General features: G+C 35.5%; 1 protein-coding gene across 4 annotated transcripts in view; it reads right to left on the reverse strand.

Moving 5' to 3' along the window:
- Window positions 1–8,932: 8,932 nt before the first annotated feature.
- Window positions 8,933–19,341, reverse strand: part of LOC145246170 (uncharacterized) — a 73,212-nt gene continuing 62,803 nt past the window's right edge. For 3 of the 4 annotated variants that reach the window (XM_080108043.1, XM_080108042.1, XM_080108041.1), the window contains one exon: window positions 11,392–11,564. The gene's annotated coding sequence lies outside the window, so the exon portion shown is untranslated. Of the gene's footprint in view, window positions 11,139–11,391; window positions 11,565–19,341 lie in introns of those variants that run through there. The other variant, XM_080108040.1, reaches the window with a different exon arrangement.

A 19,341-nucleotide genomic window follows, 5' to 3' on the forward strand; every position in this document is an offset into this window, starting at 1 on the left:
ACGAGAAGAAGCAGAGAGCTAGCAGAGAGAGGAGAAACAAGGGACATCACGTGTTGCTGAAGACCGGATCGTTGAAACGTCATTTCCCTCCTCAGAACACTGTGAGAACACTGTTACCATCGCGGTGAACTTCAAAATCACCAAAAGAAAAAAAAAAGACGAACTGTTTTAAATTGTAAATATATTGTAAAATATAATTTTATACAAAAACAAACGCAATTGTGACATACGTTTTTTAATGCTTATTTTTAAGTTACAGCTGATCGTTCTAAGTTGTCAACCGCTTTGTTTTCAGGTTCAACGTTGTTATGACATTTTTGACAATTGACGAGAGGCAAGATAAGGAAAAAGTGCCAGTCTAAGCTTAGATAACTCACTAGTCTTAACTCGTTGTCATAACAACCGCTTAGTAAACAAGTAAACCCACGGACGACCGACGTAATTAAAACTGCTATGTACCACAGCCAGAGAGTCCTACGCACTACTACGATTTCCCAACCTGGGAGCCACTCCACAATGCAACATAGTATTAATTGGTGCCTTGATGACCAGTTCACTCCGCAAGAGCGATAAGTAAGAACTTTTTTTTAACAAAAACAAAACTAAACAAAAAGAACTCTTACACAAAAAGAACTTGGTTACCACATACACAACAACAAAGAAGAAAAAAAAACACAACCTGAATTAATCGACGAAGAGAAACGCGAACGCAGAAGCAAGAAAGAGAAGAAGAAAGAACACTGGACCTGAGGAAAAGCAAAGGTTAGTTGATTTTTTCAATATTTTTCTAAACCTCGGCTCTTAAAAAGTTTTGTTAAAAAAAAAGTTATATATATTTCTTTTCTTTCTTCTTTCTTTCTTGTATAATTTTGAAAATAATTGTAAAAGATGGAACAGCAGTTTTTCACAAATTTCGCTCAGATCCTAGGGGCTGAACTACACAATGTAGGGAAGGCCATTTCGAACTCTCTGAGGGGGGAGGCGTTGTTAGCAAAAATAAAAACATTAGACACTCGACGATCGCAGGAATACAGAAGATGGCTAAATGATATAGATAAATACACTAGAATAGTTAGCCAAACAGAGGAAGAAAAATGCCAATTAGCGTTAATTACGACGGCTGGCCCAATAGGATAGTTTGTTTCAAGACTACTAGCCAATAATGAGAGTTTGGCATGGGTAGACTTGAAACGAGCTCTAGATAATTATTTTGGAGTCCAGGCAGATCCTACCAAGTTTGTTAGTGAGTTAGCAAATATTAAGCAGGGTAGAAGCGAAACTCTGCAGGACTACATGCAGAGGTTATTGCACTTGGCTGAAGGTTCGTATGGTAGCCTAGATACGAACAATGAACTAATAAAAAGCCAAGTGATAGGTTTCTTCATCGAGGGGCTATATGACAGGGAAGTCAAAATCGCTGTCATGAGGGAAGAACCATCGGACCTCAAGGTAGCCTATGAAAAGGCCCTAATCGAGGAACGGTGGCAAACCCGCATAAGAGGCAATGACCGAGAAGAAGAACCTATGGAAATAAATTATAGTAGGCGCCAGAGGAATATGGAAACGATAAGAAAAAAAGATTCCCAGAGCTAGATATGGGGCAGGGGAATTATAGAGGATTTAATAGGGGACCCGGCTTCAAGGCAAGAGAAACAGAGGGCCCTTGGCCGGGGATTAAGTGTTACAATTGCGGCAGAAAAGGCCATATAGCCAGGAACTGCACCTTCCCTAAGTGGGAAACGAGCAGACCCCACTCGCAAGACGCCGAGCGAGAGGAAGAGGGGTGAACAGTCAAAGATCATAGGACATATGGGCGCCGCTAATTGCATCCCTATTAAGATAGAGAAAAATAAGTTTAGGGCTTTAGTAGATACTGGCGCCGAAATTTCTGTAATAAAAAGTACGGTATTAGAAAGTCTCAGAGAGAAGCCTGAGATAAAGAAAATAGAGATGAATTTAAGGACTGCAAACGGGTCACCTCTCATAGTGCAAGGAGTGGCGCGTTTACAAATTAAAGTAGGAAGCCAGTACATTCGACATGATTTTGTAGTGATAAAAAACCTTAATAGGAACGTCATATTGGGCCGAGACTGGCTCAAGCAAAATAGTGTTAGAATGTACTTTGATTTAGGAGCAATCCGATTAGGCAGCGAGTACATAGCGCTGCAAGAGGAGGCTCATATTTCGAGTATAGTTAGATTAAGGCACGATGTCACCGTGAAACCGCAGCATTTACATGCGTGCACAGCTCGTGCCGAAATGAGAAACGGTCAGAGTTTGGATTACGAAGTAGTGCAGATAGATAAGGGCTTCCTAAGTGATCTAAGTGGTGTATCCATAGCGAACACGGTAGTTAAAATTAAAGGTAGGAAAAGCTTTCCCTTGCTAATTATGAATAACACGAACCAGACAGTAAAATTAAAGAAAGGTTACAAGATAGGTAGATGTAGAAGAACAGAAGTAGTAATGGCAATATCAAAGCCAAATAAACAAACGAAGTCGGGAAACAAAAGTAACCTCAACGGCATAAATAAAGTCCTGCGACGAAATACTGATTTATTCGTCACAGAGGATAGATATTTAGGCCGGACTGACACAGTAAAGATGAGGATCGATACAGGAAAAAACGATCCCATAAAGAAAAACTCGTATAGAACACCTCTCAAACAACGAGAACAAGTTAATGTAGCACTAGAGGAAATGCTACAGGCAGGGGTTATAGAAAGGTCAAACAGTCCGTGGAGTTTCCCGATAGTTTTGGTAAAAAAGAAAGACGGAACGAAGAGGTTCTGTGTAGATTTTAAGGCCCTGAATAAGATAACAAAGAAGTATGCCCGACCGCTACCAGTAATTGATGATATACTGGCCTCGCTAGGGTCAGCAAAATACTTCTCAAAATTGGATTTGAAATCAGGGTATTGGCAGGTAAAGTTGAACGAAAAGGATAAAGAGAAAACTGCGTTCACCTGTCATAGAGGACTGTTCCAATTTAATGTAATGCAATTCGGACTTGCTAACGCTCCGGGAGTGTTTCAGGAGCTAATGTCCGTAGTGTTACAGGGACAGGAAGAATTCGCCGTGCCTTATTTGGATGATATTTTGATATTCTCCAAAACAAAGGAGGACCATGTTAGGCATATAGAAAAAGTGCTAGGTAGTTTACGTAGGCATAATTTAAGGTTAAAGGCGGCGAAGTGTGAGTTTTTCGGCAAGGAAGTGCAATATCTGGGATTCCGAGTAAGTGAGAAAGGTATCCAGCCGGAGGGGGACAAGGTTAAAGCAATTCAGGCAATTGCGACCTCAACCACTGTGAAGCAGGTTAGATCCTTTATAGGCATGACATCCTATTACAGGCGATTTATCAAGGATTTTTCTGTAATCGCCGAACCGTTAATTCGGTTAACTAGGAAGCATGCACGTTTCTGTTGGGACGATGCATGTCAGTCTGCTTTTAATCGATTGAAATCGAAGCTTGCAGAGATGGTGATGCTGGCATACGCGGACACTAACAAAGGATACAGGTTATACACGGATGCCTCCGATTATGCGATCGGAGCACCCTTGTCTCAAATGGTCTACGACCCGGAGGAGGGTCGGGAGATAGAGAACCCCATTTATCTCATAAGTTGTCTGATACCCAGACTAGATGGTCAACAATAGAGAAAGAAGCATATGCGATTCACTATGCCTTAAGCAAGTTGAATCACTACTTGCACAGTGCTACGTTCACCATCTACACGGATCACAGACCATTGGAGTACTTGCTGAAATCTCCGATACAGAATAAAAAAATACAGACGTGGGCATTAAGTATGGCTGGCTATGATTACACCATACAGTACCTAAAAGGAAAAGATAACGTCTGTGCGGATCTCTTATCCCGTGCGGTAAATGCGATTCGGGATGAAGACGATCCTCCAGTAGAAATAGGTGATAGGAATTACACGGTGAGTGCGATAAACTCGAATCGTTTTGAACCAAGAGAGTTTGTATCGCATAAGGATGACGAAGACTCACCAGTAGTAAGCGAGCGTCCTACACTATCAGGTTTGGATATGTGTAAAGAACAAGACGCCGCTAGTCAGATCGTCGAATTAAAGAAACGGTTGAGGAGCGGTAAAACGTCCAAGATGGAAGAAAAAAAGTACATCATAATGGACGATATCGTATATTATTTATCGCAACCCGACGACGATCCTGTAATTAGATTATATATTCCGTTACATTTAAGGATGAAGGTATTGAATCAATACCATGATGAGAATGGTCATATGGGCGTGGAGAAAACGTTCCACTCCATTAAACAGAAGTATTTCTTGTCTGGTTTGTTCAAGAAGGTAAACGAACACATAGGGAAGTGCGTCCCATGCCAGACCAGAAATTTGAGGAAGCAACAACCTCAAATGCAGGAGACCGACATGCCTTCTTTTCCTTTTGCTAAGATTGCATTGGATATTTCCGGACCCTATCCGAGGACTTTGTCAGGCAATCAATACATAGTCACGTTCATCGACATGTATAGTGGTTGGCCTGAGGCTTTCGCTGTGCCTAATAAAAAGGCAGAGGCAGTGGTGCATCTCTTAATTGAGGAAATATTTCCCAGATTTGGTACACCATTGCAGTTACTTACGGATAACGGACCGGAGAACGTCAATGGGATCATGAAAAGGGCTTTAGAAGAGCTTAATGTTGATCACGTGACCACCTCATTTTACCACCCGCAAAGTAACGGGAAAATAGAAAGATTCCATAGGACGATGCATGATGTACTAGCAAAGAAAATAGGGGTAAATGACCGTTCATGGGACATGTACTTGAACCAGATGCTGGCTGCTGTAAGGTTTCATGTCAGCGAAACAACAAAGTACTCCCCCTATTATTTGCTCTATAATAGAGACGTTGTCTTGCCATTAGACAACATATTAAGGCCTCGTAGAATTTACTACGGAGAAGAGGATCATGAGATCGCGCAGCAGGACATGCATCGGACCTTTACATTAGTCAGGAACAATGTAAAGAGAGCTAGGAAGAAAATGATAGATAGGGCCAACGAGAAAACGAAAGCAGTCGATTTTCAAGTTGGCGACTTAGTTTATTATAAAAATAATAGAAAAAAGGGAAAGCTAGACGTAAGATGGTCTCCATATTACGTAATAATAGAGAAGACGGGGCCAGTCTCGTATAGAATTAGAAACCAACTGACGGGGGCAGTAACAAAAGCCCATGGGGAACATCTTCGGAAAGCAGAACTGGAGGAATGGGATATCCCCAACAAGCAAGAAGGCTGTAGAAAAACTACCCTGTCAGCACCGGTAGAGTATAGTAGTTCAGATCAAGAATCCTCTAGTGGGGAGGAAGAAAATTATCCCCAACAGAGCAATCGCCATCAACGAGAATCCCCAAGTCAGGAAAACAGGGTCCCGTTGATGGAACGGAAAATAATCACACGTAGCATGACGGCTGAAAGGGCTAAAGAAGTTGCTGAAATATCGATGGAAGATATATATAACTTAGTGCCCAGGTCGTGCGGAGTTGATTATGATAGTAGGGATCAGCCAACCGTAGCTAGGGCTAGCACGGGGGTTGGGAACTCAGGTTATAATCGAACTGCGGGTCGGGAGCGCGAAACAGGATGTTTGGATTGGTTAAGAAAATTACTCTGTTGATTTTAGAAAATCCTTATCATAGGGAGTTCGGAGTTGCCACCAATATTTAGGATCCTGGCGTTCTGGTCGAAATTTTTGTACTATATGCTGCCTACATTTTAAACAAGTCATTAATATGTAAGACTCGTATTTAGTTAATTAGTCATATTAATTAAAGAGCCGAGGTAGTGGAGAATATTGGACAAATCGACCACTTCGGTAAAATTGGTAAATTTGCAGCGTATATTTTGCTATTAAGTGCGGCCGATGCACTTATACCGAAGAAGATCTTATGCTTTTCGTGTTGCTGTTTATTTTTATTTTTTGTTCTAAGTAAAAAGGAAAAAAAAACAGAAAAAAGGATGAAAAAAAAATTGTGACATTAAAAACATTATTGGAAATATCGATGGACCGATAGACGATTGAAAAAAAATGGTTAATGGAGGGGTGTTATGTAATGGATGGCTGGAACCATCATAAATAACTGAAACGAAAAAAAACTTCTTTAATAAATGATTTAAAAGAGTGGGCATCGAATAATCGATTGTCCACCAGTTGAAAAGAGAAAGGGCTTACGTCATAAACAGAGAAATCGGACGACGATTTTTTGTTTACAAAACAAAGAAACGTGACATTCCTCGTAAGCTCTGGAAGTACAGATATTAGCATGAGTGGTAAATTCACGTGTCGGCCAGCTAACGATAAAATCGGATGATCATCTGAGGTCAGGAACCGGCAAAGAAATTGTCAAAACGTGACTAAAGAACGCATGTTCTATTATCGATCAGCTGATTGACAGAACGCGTGGATAGGAAAAACAAAGCGACAAAATGCCAATAAAAACGGTGAATCTAACGAGAAGAAGCAGAGAGCTAGCAGAGAGAGGAGAAACAAGAGACAGCACGTGTTGCTGAAGACCGGATCGTTGAAACGTCATTTCCCTCCTCAGAACACTGTGAGAACACTGTTACCATCGCGGTGAACTTCAAAATTACCAAAAGAAAAAAAAAGACGAACTGTTTTAAATTGTAAATATATTGTAAAATATAATTTTATACAAAAACAAACGCAATTGTGACTTACGTCTTTTAATGCATATTTTTAAGTTACAGCTGATCGTTCTAAGTTGTCAACCGCTTTGTTTTCAGGTTCAACGTTGTTATGACATTTTTGACAATTGACGAGAGGCAAGATATGCAAAAAGTGCCAGTCTAAGGTGAGATAACTCACTAGTCTTAACTCGTTGTCATGACAACCGCTTAGTAAACAAGTGAACCCACGGACGACCGACGTAATTAAAACTGCTATGTACCACAGCCAGGGAGTCCTACGCACTACTACGATTTCCCAACCTTGGGGCCACTCCACAATATAACACTTGGTCGAGATAGAAACCAAAATTTTTAATGTTCCTTTATACATGTTTTCATATTTTTGTCTTTAAAGTTTTCTTGAAAACGTGTTTTTCTTGTAAACCAAATATAAAATGTAATTTTCATATTAGTGGAACCTGTGAAAATTCCGCAACAGCATTTTGCATATGTAATATATTGCTGATGGACATTTCGTTTACGAATACTGAATAAGGACCCTGTGATATACTGGCGGGGCCTGTGGTAATTTCACATGGGACTCATTCATCAATATTCTATATAAATAAAACAGTAAACTTATATGTGTGTGTAAATATCTAACAGGTAAACGATTAAACTACTAGTCACAAAGCACTGAAATTCTCAGGAAATAATATGCATGCACCAAGGATGGTTTATGGCGAATAATATCTTTGCTTACATGCATGTATATCGCATCCAGATATCGGCAAATTTGCATATATATATATATACATATATATGTATGTATATATATATATATATATATATATATATATATATATATATATATTAAATTGTAATTCAATGAATTTCAAAAAACTCTCATTGAAATGAAATGACTTGGTTGAGTTTCATATCAAAGAATTTTTATTATTCTAAGCAAGACAAAGAATGTTTTAGAAAGTTTATCTCCTTAACCTATAGGGTTTCGATGTCTACCATCTCATCAGAGGAGTGAAAATATTAGCAAATAGTTATAAGCATAGTTGCTAGCAAATAGGGTGCATACCTTTATAACTATTTGCTAATATTTGTTATAAATGTATGCACCCTATTTGCTAGCAAATAGGGTGCATACCTTTATAACTATTTGCTAATATTTTCACTCCTCTGATGGGATGGTAGACATCGAAACCCTATAGGTTAAGGAGATAAACTTTCTAAAACATTCTTTGTCTTGCTTAGAATAATAAAAATTCTTTGATATGAAACTCAACCAAGTCATTTCATTTCAATGAGAGTTTTTTGAAATTCATTGAATTACAATTTAATTTATTTGCTCTATCTTGAATATCGAGCAATTCTTGTTTAGATGGGATAACTTATAGCATATTACTGCCAGTAATATTTTGTAAACCTACAATTTCACGTTTACATAACCACTGATTGTTAAATAAAAACTATTCCGAAGTGTATATATATATATATATATATATATATATATATATATATATATATATATATATATATATATATATATATATATACCAGTGAATTAATTCAGAAATAATATATAAAACTAACAGATGTGAGAAAACGATATTGTTTTTGCACCAACCTAATATATGTTGATTTGGTATCCCAATATGCAACAGAAATATCATGGTTTTTTGTATACCCTTCCGTCTTTACTGATATGATGATACAGGTTGGCATGATTAAGATGTCGCTTTAGAAAACACAACTTGATTCCTTTTCCGTTTGATAACATTTTTTTCTCTTTTTTTTTGCCTCTGACCATCTAATAGTTCACCAGTTATGTACAAATCCCTAAAGCGACACGAGCGTTCTATTATACCTTAAAGTTACAGAATCCCAAACGAACGAGATCGGATATGCGTCGCTGTACAACTCATGCTCTCTAGCGACCGAACTTATGACAACAGGACAATTGTCAGCGCTTACAAAATTAATTAACCTGAATTGATGTTTCAATAAAATTTTAGTGCTAATGCACTTACTGATCCGCGCAGTTTTGTTTAATCGTATATCAAAGTTTAGTTAAAGTTTTATGATAGTCTTTTTTATTCAATTGTAAGGTTAAAGTACAGAATAAGGATACCCCCCCATGTAAAGAATGACTTTTTAAATAATAACGTTATTATTTCAGCACGGATCAATAAGTGCACGAGTACCCAAATTTTAAAATAAAACTATAGTTCAAAAAAAAAAAAAATTTTTAACTTTTATTTAGGGCGACACCTTTATCATCCTATACTGTATAACGAAGTTCTATTTCAGAGTTGTGATCCGAAAGCATTACTAAATGAAAACACTGACACGGTAAAAAAGGAAAACAGAATATACAAATAGCATAAGTCGTTACACATAGCGCCAAGATGTGCCCAGGCAACCAAGAGATTGGTTACTTATACAGCTCGAAATTGTTCATTTCTTGTTCATGGGTGAGTCCCCACAGCAGAACATTTTATTCCTCATGTTTATTTGATATATTTCATTGTTCCTATTAACCGTGTGGAGATATGTGTACCTTGATAGGTGGCTTGGTTAAATATATATTCTTATTAACTTCATCTAATATTTAATATGTATCAGGTTGAGAGATAAGTACTTGTAGTTTTTAAGTTTAAAATTCAGATGAATACTAGCATAGGTGCCAGGCGTTGTGTGGTGAGCAAAAAAAAGTGCTATTAGGAAGGCAGGCACGAACCTGTACCACCAAGGAGGAAAATAACGTGACGTATTTGCTCTTACGACCACCGGTAAGCCGGAAGTGACGTAGATTTAAATTAAGGCTAGACAATCGAAAAGAGAGGATGACTTTCGAAAATATCGGCGAAAAAAGCAACCCCTTCCTGTTGAAAAGTACCCAGTTGATGGTGAAGAAATTAATGTTTTTAGCAAATTTTTCGGTATTTGTCGTCTGAAGGGTCGAGATTCAAAACGATACTGATCTTGTGAAAATCCGTCGCCTCTGTTGAAAGTTTTAAGCATACATGGAAACATACATACATACATTTATATATTGGAAGCTCATATTTTTTTTACCCAAACCAATTAAAAAGTTTGCCCTATCTCTGAATACCGTTTATATAAAATTTCAAATGTTTAGACAAGAAATTGTCTAAGTAATTTGGTAGAGGCTGCAGAGGTCATTTTTTTATTTGACCCTTAAAATTTATTGTTTTAGGCTCAAATCAAGGTAAGTTAGGTCCATATCCAAGGAACATATATCTAAAATTTCAATTGTTTATACCCAAAATTGACGTAGGAGTTTGGTAGAGTTCTCAAAGGTCAAACCGTTGAATTTTGACCCCTTGGCAGCCAAATCTCTGGCCGAAAACTGATTGCAACGGTTTGCCCAAATCTCAGTACCCTGCATATCAAATTTCGAGTCTGTAAACTGAAAATTGAAAGAGTTATTGCGTAGGGAAGTGTACACAGACAGACACACACACACACACACTTTCACTTTTATAGATATATAGGTATCTTGGCTAAAACAATAAAAAACATTGATCGAAATAAGCCGGGTCAGAATCCACACACTTTTGCCAACGCAAAACAAATATATTTATCATAATAACGTCAAAATCTTTCGTTCTGGTGGCGATGAAGTCACTGAAGGCTTTTTTAATATCGCTTAGGTTTTTTAAGCTTTTCTCATGCAGAAGAGTATCGAGTCGGGGTGTGAAGGCTCTGGAGAGTATGGAGGATGAGGCAGAGTTTCTTAGCCTAACCCGGTCAACTTCTGCAAAGCCAGTTAAGCAACGTGCGGTCAGGCATTATCGCAGAGAAGAATGGTGCCTTTTCTGTTGACTAATTCTGGGTGTTGTCGAAGTTTCTCGTGTATTTTATCCATTTTTTACAGTACTTCTCCACCGACACGGTTTCGCTTGCATTCAAAAGACTGTAATGGATAGGCCGGTCGCAGACCATTAAATATTAAGTATGACTTTCTTTTAGTGCAACTCTGACTTCAGAGAAGTGTCAGGAAGTTTCCTCGGTTTCTCACTACTGAGCTGAGTGTCGTCAGTTGCCGTAAAGAACCCGCTATTATCGTAAGCCCGCAGCGGGTCGTTCTTAATGCGTAAAAGAAGAGAATATGACCCTTGAAAATGTCGATTATTTTGGTTGTCGCTCAATTCATTTTCGTCTTTCCAATCTCTAAAGTGGGTGGAAATCGTCGTATACCTTATGTCTAATTTAAAAGAAAATTCCTGAACAGTTGTGCGTGGATTGTCTTCAACTAGGACTTTTAATTAATTGCTGTCAACATCAGATGGCCGACCACTACGCTTATCATCGTCAATATTCTCGACGCCGCCACGAAATTTCTTTAACCACCATTGTACTGTGTTCAGTAGTGGTTCCTGATCTCGCTAGCTGTTTCAGCAGCTGTTCGTCCTAGTTTGATCTGAAATAAGAAAATTGTGCGAATTTGCTTTTTTCCATCTTGTGTTTAACATTCTGAAAAGAAAACACAATTGATTTAAAACGATTAAAATTTAAACCGTTAGATAGAAAAGAAACGCTTCTTAAAACTGATATATAAAGTAAAGATATAATAAGGAACACTTTTTTTTAAAATACACTATTTGAGATCAAAATTATAATTTCCCCATGAACTTTCTTGCCAAGATAATAAATCAGGAATAACGATCTGCGAGAAAATTAAATATGCAATAATCTTTATTTAAATAATATTCATAATTTATTCCGTTCATACATTTTATATCTCTAAAAAGACATTATAATTAAAACGAAATCAATAAAATGTTGTAGAACTTCGATTTTCCGGCTTTTTTAAATTGAGTTTTACGTTATTTTTTTTTTCACAACCCTACAAAGACAGTAAAAAATATGAACAAATTTTTATTTATGTGAAATAAAGTTTTGAAAAAATATGACAAAAACATAAACCGTCATTACACAGGGTTAGGGTTAGGGTTAGGGCTAGGGTTAGGGTTAGGGCTAGGGTTAGGGTTAGGTCTAGGGTTAGGGTTAGGTTAGGGTTAGGGCTAGGATTAGGGTTAGGGTTAGGGTTAGGGCTAGGGTTAGGGTTAGCAGAAAGTATAACTTTAATGATAATATCATAAAAAAGATTTTAAAGTAGATTTTGATGAGAACTTTTAAAAAGGTTTTTAATCAAAATTAGCTTTTCAATAAAACAACAATGAATTGCAATAAGGATTTACCGATGAAGGGAGACAACTCTTAACTTGACTATGTTTTCTCAATCTCGTATTTTAACTATTTTTTGACGGTTAGCTGAAATATTCAAGAGTAGTTAATTCTACTTTCTTTTTTAATATTAAGACTTTTTTTTCTAAAGAGTGCTTATGACATCTTGACCTTTTCATTATTTAGTTTACTCAGTCATACAATACGATTAAGTATGCTTTAATTTATTATTTATTAGTTATTATTACAAAACCAATTATCTATTGCTTATTAGATTGTACTTCTATATAGTACTTATTTCAAATGATGAAAAACATCTATTTGGGACCATCAGCTAGAACTGAATCTATACATGTAACAGCCAACCAGCGTTCCCTATCGTTTGAGCTATCAACAGATAGATAAAAACATTTATAATTAAACAACTTCCAGCTATTAAATTGTGTGTAAAAACTAGTAAAAAATATGCCGGCAAATTGAAACTATCAACTTGTCCACATATGTATGTACACATTTTTAATCCAGGAAAACAAATTACTCGTTATAAACCTTTATTTGTATAGTTGTTACGAGCTTCACATTTGATCTATACCTTAAAAATAGTGTTCACGATCCCTAGGTCTGAAATCATTACCCTGTAAATTTGATCATGATCGGTTCAGATTTAAAGAGGAGGGGGAGCGAGAAAAGAGTACAAAGTCGTAGCAGTGTTTATGAAGTCAACCCCGGTTTCTTTGGACTGGTGGATAGTCACTGATTCCTGCTGCCACACCCAGGGTCGGCCAGAAGCTATCTGATTGCATCAGCGAATCAACCCACTTTTTACCACATCCAGTTTTCTTTGGTGTTGACTTTCAAAGATGTGAGTATGTATTATGTGGTCCTCATTTAATAGTACACTAAAATCGATAATCGTGACCGCAAAATGTGTTTTCTTCACCCTAGGCATGTCCCTGTTATCCATGGCAATCCAGCGATGCATTTCGATGGTGGCACGGTTGTAATCACTTATATCGGTAGAGAGCATAGATTGTACAGCGGTGTATCTCCGATCTCGCTCGTAAACATTGTGTAACTTTCAGACATGAGAGAAGGCGCCTATCGCTCTTGGGATTTGTACAAAAAAGACATCTAGTGGATGGTCTGCAACAAAACAGGAAAACCAGTTTTCATCGAAGGGAAATTGAATCATGCCGTCTTTTTCTAAGGCTACAATTTTATCGTGCCACCCTGTAGAAATATATATATATATATATATATATATATATATATATATATATATATATATATATATATATATATATATATATATATGATGAGAAATATGGAAATAGTATTCCAGAGGAAGTCTCGAAATAAAGACGAACCGTTGATGAACACATAATACGGTTTGTTCCTGTTTATTTCTCTCTCTCTCTCTCTCTCTCTCTCTCTGTCTATATATATATACACTTGTGCCCGATATTATTCATACCCCTCGGATCTTTGAGATTTCTATAAGAATATTGCTCAAACCAGAAGGTAGACAATATTAAAGGGATTTCAAACAATAAATCAAGCATAAGCATTTAATTTAAACTCAACAAATAAATAAATTATGCAAGTTTGAAACATTATACAAAGAAAAACAATAATGGCACTAGTTCAAAATTATTCATACCTCTCTTACTAATAGTCAATAGCATGCCCTTTATTCTTAATAACTGCCTGTAACCGTTTTGGATATTTATCAACAAGGTTTTTACAAGCATCAACACTGATTTTTGACCATTCTTCAATGCAGTAGTTCTCCAAATCCCTAAAATTTCTAGGTTTCCGCTTTTTAACCTCAGTTTTCAATATGTGCCAGAGGTTTTCGATAGGGTTCAGGTCGGGACTCTGGCTAGGCCATTTCAAAACATTAATTTGATTATCCTCAAACCATTTCTTGACTATTTTGGCAGTATGTTTTGGATCATTATCCTGTTGAAGGACCCAGTTTGGTCCTAAATGGAGCTTCTCCGCATCCTGTCTAATGTTTTTCTTGAGTATCTCCAAATATTGCTCCTTCTTCATGGTTCCATCTATCTTGACCAAACTACCTGGACCACTAGCCGAAAAGGAGCCCCAAAACATTAGGCTACCACCACCATGTTTCACCGTGGGTATGGTGTTCTTTGGGTTGTAAGCTTCTCCTTTCTTCCTTCAAACGTAAGAAGCATCCATATGGCCAAACAATTCAATTTTTGTTTCGTCAGTCCACAAAATACTTGAGAAAACGGACTCTGGAGAATTCACATGGGTCCTAGCAAACTTTAGACGTGCTGCAAGGTGTTTTCCGGTGTGCAATGGAGTCATTCTTGGTCTTCTTCCTTTCAGACCATTTTCATGCAGAGTCCTTTGCAATGTTTGCCTTGATATTTTTATGCCAGAAGACTCCAGATTTTCTAAAATGTCCTTATTAGTGGTGGTTGGATTTGCATTAACACTTCTTACAATATTCCTGGTGGCTCTAGCAGACAGTTTCCTTTTTCTTCCTCTACCAATCAAGTTGTTTGTTGTGTGGTGGCTCTGGAATTTTTGGATGATGCTCTGTACTGTTGCTGTAGGGACCTCAAATTTCTTGAAAATTGACTTGTAACTTAAACCATCCTTATGTGAATTCACAATTCTATTTATTTTAGTCCTAAGATCATTACTAAGCTCTTTTTTCTTCCCCATTCTAATAATTTTTATTCTTTTATTGGTTCTCAGTTGATATCATTTTAATTTCTGAAAAATGCAAAAAACGAAATGAAATTAATCAAAGGTTGTATAAAAGCATTCAAAATAAGAATCAAACAGAAAACAAACAGTCAGAAACTCGATTAATACTGAAAAAATAAGGGGGTATGATTATTTTTGAACATTGCAGATTTTATAAATAGCTGTATATTTCTTTTATTACAAGTATCCCGAGATTTTAAAATGACGAAAATGATCAGAAGAGGTTTATTAAGAATATGTATCAATATGGACGTAAACAATAAATTCTTACAAAAGTTACACCTAATAAACTCAATTTTCAAGGGGGGTATGAATAATATCGGGCACAACTGTATATATATATATATATATATATATATATATATATATATATAACTACTAGATTTACTCACCGTTCATGCAATAATATGGACTGCAAACTAGTAATAATATTAAATAGTAATAATAATATTAGTAATATTAGTGATAACTACTAAATTAATAGAAATAATCGTAATAAAATAATTATCATAATATTTCGAATATCAAGTATCAATTACATTATTTCGAATTTACTTGAAAGAAGTGCATATAACCATGATTCAATGTATATATATATATACATACGTACGTATTTATACGCATATTTATGTATATGTACATGTATATATATATATGTATATATATATATGTATGCATATATATCTATGCATATATATGTATATATATATATGTATCTATGTATGTATATAAATAAATATATATATATAACTACTTCATTTACTCACACAAATTTAATATACGAAAGTATAGATTTATGCGTAAACTTTAAGTATTTACTTCAAAAGTGCTCAATACGTAGGTAGAGCTAGTTAGTAATTTATAAAATATATATGACGATTAAGCTACACATAATATTCCGCGTTTTATCCACTCTAGGACTCTTCCGGCTTATCTGAAGAGCCCTGAAGAGGCCTAGAGTGGATGAAACGCGGAATATTCAGTGTAACTTAATCGCTATATATATATATATATATATATATATATATATATATATATATATATATATATATAGTCTAGAATAAAAAAAAAAAATGTAAAAATAAAAATGAAGAAGGCAGCTCAAATTCCCGGAAAAAAACTAACTTTAACCTATCGCAGACTTAGCACCTACATAATCCGACTTCTAAAACGTTTATAATTACAAAAGAGAATTCATTTTTATAAGGTGACGGGGGAAAACAAACTTAACTAAAATTGTTAAATAGATATAGACTCAGCACTTGCATAAGACGATGTCTCTAAAGTTTTAAATTATAAAAGAGAATTTAACTATATAAGGATGAAAAGAGAAAACCTTAACTAAAATTTAGTAAATAGAAAACATGGTCGATTCATCTATTTTTTGTTTTTTTTATGTTACTCGCTCTATATATCCGTTTATGTTGTTGAAAAAATATAAACTAAGCAAATCCAAAAGATGCAACCTTTGTATACCCGAAGCATACCATATACTAATATCAGAAGAAAAATTATTAAACATACGCCAAGATGTAAATCACTGATGTCTGCACATAAATCGATACTTAATTTCACGCATTAGACCAAATTAAACAAACAACAACATGAACAGAGCAAGTAACAAAAAAGGAAAACATACATCAATCGACAATGTAAGAATAATGTTAAGATTAATAAAACTACGAAATGGAATGTAAGAATATAATTAAAAAACTGGAAAAATATAATTAAAAATAAATCAAATAGAAAAGAAAGAAACAATTAAATAAATAAAGGAAACAAGAAAACGTATAATATAGGTAAAGAAAAAGATGTAATGAAAGTAACTCTAGTAATAAAAATATATTTCATGAGAGTGACCTCTCCTTGAAACATATATTAAAATAGAAAATTATAAATAAGATTTTAAAAAAGAAAAAACTAATTACGCACACACACACACACACACACACACACACACACACACACACACACACACACATATATATATATATATATATATATATATATCTTTTTATATCCATTATAAAATCTGTTTCAGTTTGGGTAAGTCTATCTTCTGGAATTCTGTTATATTTTGTTTTCTAATTAGAATAATTACTTATCGTTTATGTTACTTTACATCGCTGTTCTAATGTACGATTGATTAGTTTTTATTGGTGGAACGCCAAAATTTCTAATTCAAAATTTATTGAATTAACAAGGGAGATAACTACATATTTTGAAGTTTAAATAGAAATGAAAGAAAAAACAAAACATTTTATTGATCAAAGGGAGATAACTAATTATTTTAGGGATTAATTGTTTATTTATTATAACGCTTTATATATCAAAAATATTAATGCAAAAATTTTGAGAGAGTTGAGCTAATGCTTTTCGGGCACTCTCTAATAAAATAAATATTTTAACACAAGCTACTGAATAAACGAACAAACGACTTCGTAAAACTTGCAAGGAAAAGGTTTATTGAAGCAAGGGCATGATGCCATTTAGATATAGCTAGGGTAGAACTCGTCTGCCTTTGCCCGGTAGTTAATCCCAAGTGGGAATTGTAGATACCGGTGTAGGCAGAGAGAGAGAGAGAGAGAGAGAGAGAGAGAGAGAGAGAGAGAGAGAGAGAGAGAGAGAGAGTGTGTGTGTGTGTGTGAGGAAACAGGTCCACTCTCTTTGACGTCTCGCTGGAAAAAGGGCTAGAGTTTTTCTCGCTCGGGACGGAAGCAGTTATAGTTCCTTAAGGAGTAAAGAAGAACCCTGCGTTATGCCTCTGATTGGTCAGTATGTGCCATATCGCACAGTCAGGGGAGACACTGACGCACAAGAAAAAGTTCTATTTGTTTCTGCTACAAATCTTAGTGATACTATAATAAAAAGATAATGATAGTTATAATAATGAAAATAAATAAATAATAATAAGAGTTAATAATAAGAATTATAATAATGACAGTCATAGAAATAATACTAATAAAAACATAATAACAACGCACCCTTTTAATGGCATCATTTTAGAACGTAAAACAACGCACTCTTTTACACACGAATCGCATCATTATTTTTATTATTAATATATAATATTGTACTATAAAGTAGTCAAAGTCGTTTTCTATAAATCTATGTTGCGTGTCATTAGTTACCGCCAAAGATAACAACACAGCCAGAAATCGACTCCAAGCAGACATCACACTAGAACGACCCCAAGAAGTGGTGAGCTAAACTGGACATCACCCACGCGGAAGAGGTCCACACCAAAATGTGTATCTTATCATTTTTGAATACCAGTGGAGCTGCTACCGTTCGCAAGAAAATCACGTAACTTGCCCCAGCTAACGATCGCGTTATCATTGATGCCTAAAGTTTGAATATCATTTTGTTCACACCGGTTGAGTTAGAAACGTCTCCATGACAATAAAATAAACCCCTACTCCCAAACGGATATCACACACACACACACACACACACACACACACACACACACACACACACACACACGCGCGCGCGCGCGCACGCACACACACACACACGCGCACGCACACACACACACACACACATATATATATATAAGAGCACATAGTTAAAAAAACATGTTAAAACACTTTGAACAAGAGTTAAAACATATTTAATTTGAAAAGGAAACACTAAATAAGTTGATAGTCCTTAAACCATCTTAATCTTAACACGTTCCTTCTAATCAGAGGGTAGAATTTAGCAAAATACGGGATTGGATTTTGCTTGCAAAAGTTTTTGATGAAACTACAAGTAAGTCAAAGATCTTACTTGATAACAAAAAGTGTAGCAGAGGGAAAAGGGTGAAGAAAAAAGTGATTTCATGTGAATGGATAGTCTGGTGAAAGGTAAAGTATCCAATGACGGTAAAATCCAAAAAGGCAGAATCCAAGAAAGTTAGTTAAATTTCCATTCGAACAAGTAAAATCCAAGGGAATCGCGTAATTGGAAGATGGTCCAAAATAATCCAAGAGGCCGAAATCCGTGGAATAATTTACAAATAGGTACAAGAGAAAAGGGGAGAGAATTCCAATAATATAATTAAAAGGAAAATAAGATATGCGTTAGACTCAGCTGCCAAGGCAAGGCGTAATTAAGAGAAATGGGTGAAGAAGAAGAGAAAAATTGAACGATGATAGAATTAAATAGAAAATAGAAAAAACAATGTCAAAATGACCCAGACAAGATGCCGTTAAAAGGCGCTAAAAATATAGGGTAAAAAAGAGGTCAACTAGTCAGCAGGAGTTATTAAAAGACACCACAAGAAAAAAAAAGGAATTTTTAAAAATATATAACAATATATATTTTTGTTTTATTTTATTTGATTTCACACATATATATATATATATATATATATATATATATATATATATATATATATATATATATATATATATAAAGTTAAAATATACATATATGGGAATTAAGCTACACAGAATATTTCAGGTTTTGTTCACGCTCGGATTCGTCAGGTTTATGCGAAGAGTTGTGGTTGTCTCACGTTTTTATATACGCACAGTCTATCGGGTTTTTAGTTAGCCAATCAGCTTTCTAGTTTCCACCTCAGCCTTCCTAATAATCAAATTGGCAGACACTTACAGGCAAAGCCCCAGTTGACCTTGGGTTCACCCCTTCCTTTGTGTGTGCCTTTTTAGCGGGAAGCGTAGATATCTGGTGACTTGACCTATTGA

This window comes from Euprymna scolopes, chromosome 23 (genome assembly GCF_053919585.1).
Source record: "Euprymna scolopes isolate OS-2025 chromosome 23, ASM5391958v1, whole genome shotgun sequence".
NCBI classification, from domain to species: domain Eukaryota; kingdom Metazoa; phylum Mollusca; class Cephalopoda; order Sepiida; family Sepiolidae; genus Euprymna; species Euprymna scolopes.